Genomic DNA, 3,008 nt, shown 5'->3' with positions numbered 1-3,008 from the left:
TGCCCGTTCATTTCCAGTGCACAGGGGCCTGCTCTGTTCAATCTGAAGGCCCCGAGCAAGTTTAATTTACCTGGCAACACAAGCTAGCTGAAATATGATTGGTTAAAAACTCTACCATAATAAATAAGTTATTTTTCGAGTGGCTTTCAATGTTATTTAAAATAACATTGAAAGCCACTCAACTAAGTGGAAATAATATGACGTAAAGAATACAGAGAATAATTTTGTTAACATATTTATGAAAATAAAATAACAAATTTATGTTATTCTCAGAAACTTTTCTGAGAATGTTTAGGCCAGCAGAGAAGGCCTTGCTGGCCCTCAGGGTCCGCCACTGTTGGTTTTACACCGCATGGTTCAAGCGAAACAATTTCCAAAATGCGTGAACTCTGTAAATAGAAAAACAATGCACAAGGGTAGGATACCTTTTGCCTTGATTCAGGCATCCTAAAAATCTGGATAAATATCTGGCATGGATTGGCTGTCCTCCAATGTGAGTGCAGTGTAAACACAGACCAGATAAGAGCCAGTCAATGTAAGCTTGACATCACCAATTACTAATATTCACACACACACACACACACACACACACACACACACACACACACACACACACACACACACACACACACACACACACACACACTTCTGCCCAAACCATAGAAAGAGAATTAAAGTACCCAGTGTAAATCTAAGTTACACCAATGCACGGACAATTCGAGATGGTCTAATATGCTACCGTGTCCATCATTAACCCTTTCATGCAGCCTGTAACCTGATAACCTGGTAAGCTGTCCACTGTAGTAACCACCGTCCCTGAAAGGGTGAAATAAGAAAAGCAATTGCCAACAGGAGCAGCCCAGTGGTCCAGTGTTTAGCGCGTCGACCTCACAGTGCAGAGGTACCCACCGGGTTCAATTCCAGCTCTGGCCTCCCTGTGTGGAGTTCGCATGTTCTCCCCGGCCCTGCGTGGGTTTTCTCCGGGTGCTCTGGTTTCCCCCCCACATTCCAAAAACATGCATGGCAGGCTGATTGAACACTCTAAATTGTCCCTAGGTGTGAGTGTGAGCGCGAATGGTTGTTCATCTCTGTGTGCCCTGTAATTGGCTGGCAAACCAGTTCAGGGTGTCCCCCGACGATAGCTCCAGCACCCACAGCGACCCTTGTGAGGATAAGCAGATCGGAAAATGAATGAATGAATGAATGAATTGGCAACAGTCAGTTCAGTATTGTGAAGGTTATATCTCATCAATTGGGATCAAGAGGAGCAAAAGCCCCACAAAGGTCAAATGGCATTCAAAATGAATGGATGAATACCATTTTATTTGTTTAATGTTGTTTTGTCAAAGTTAGACTCACTTCAGAATTTTGTCTCTGTGTATAGTTCACTGTCACCTGATACATGCATGTCTTGATTGAGGCGTGTTGTTTTTTTTTCGGTGATTTAGCATAAACACACACAAAAAAAAAACCTACAAGAAACTACAATACAGTCCATGAACATAGTAATAATTATGGTGAGGCTCTAATTCAGGAAATCTTCAGCCATTTGAGTCACTGCTACTAATGAAAGAAAAAAAAACAAAAGTGGCTCTGCCTCTCTGTTCTCAACACATAAATCAGCTCACGACCGTATGGACCATACAGTACATTAAAAAAAAAAAAAGAGTGATCTATTCACAAATTCAACTTTGGCGAGGTCTGCAGACTTCTGAGTGGCATTTTAGTTGATTTTGCAATTATAACTAAAATATTTTCTAATGTCTGAAATGGCTTGGCAGCTAGCGCCATCTGTTACATTTGTCATGCGCTCGGCTTCTGTCCCTTGGCGATTTGCAAGGGGACTTTTGCAAACTCATTAACTTGAGAAGTCTTCAGTAGATTGTATCCTTTTATGATGAAAAATACTTTGGGGGAGGTGTCATTTACTTTTTTTGAGGCTGGTGTGGGGGAATTTTTTGAAACATTGGTGGAACCGATACTAATCAGTATTGTGAGGTTATGCATGCTGCACAACAAACTTGTTTTAAATTACAATTGCATTGCTGTTACTTTGGAAACATTTTTTAAAGAAAATATCTGGAAAATAGTTGTCGAGAAATTGTTTAATATGTGCAAATTTGAGGTTTTTTTTAACCTTTACCTTACTTTGTCAAATGGCAGAGAATAATAAGCTGTCAATTTTTTCCCTAAATGGCTTTTTAAATTTACCAACCACTAAATATGATTCCTGGAGGTATTGGACAATTTACCTTGTTTTTTGCGAAAACAAAACAAAACACACGCCTCCCTCAGCTCTCACCTTACCGTAGTGGATGGGTTTGTATGATCCATTGATACGAGGAGCCAACTTGAGTGGGGCTTTACACCCCTGCAGGGTTATCCTCGGTGTGGTACCAGACAAAGCACGGCTCAAAAGACCCCCGATGATGAGTGAACATTTTGGACCAACATTAGCAATCTTACTTATCACTGACACATATTTTCTTTCTAAAAAAATAACGCTGGTGAGCTCGGCACTGGACCCGCTGCAGTTTGCCTATCAGCCTGGCATCGGCGTGGAGTACGCCATCATCTACCTCCTCTACTCAGTGCTGTTACACCAGGAGAAGGCTGGGAGCACTGTGAGAATCATGTTCTTTGATTTCTCCAGTGCCTTCAACGCCATCCAGCCCAACTTACTGGGAGACAAACTGCAGAACGCCGGAGTGGACCACCACCTCACAGCATGGATTACAGACTACCTCACAAACCGGCCGCAGTACGTGAGGGTACAGAGCTGTGAGTCGGACAGGCTTCTCTGCAGCACTGGAGCACCGCAGGGGACTGTTCTGGCTCCATTCCTGTTCATCCTCTACACCTCGGACTTCAGACACACCACTCCAACCTGCCACCTTCAGAAGTTCTCCGATGACTCTGCGATTGTAGGCCTCATTACAGAGGGAGACGATCGGGAGTACAAGGGACTGACGAAGGACTTTGTGGACTGGTGCCAGCAGAATCACCTC

Source organism: Hippocampus comes, unplaced genomic scaffold, assembly GCF_001891065.2.
Source record: "Hippocampus comes isolate QL1 unplaced genomic scaffold, H_comes_QL1_v1.1 scaffold27, whole genome shotgun sequence".
Taxonomy (NCBI): Eukaryota; Metazoa; Chordata; class Actinopteri; order Syngnathiformes; family Syngnathidae; genus Hippocampus; species Hippocampus comes.
Note: the sequence above shows the minus strand (reverse complement) of the source record.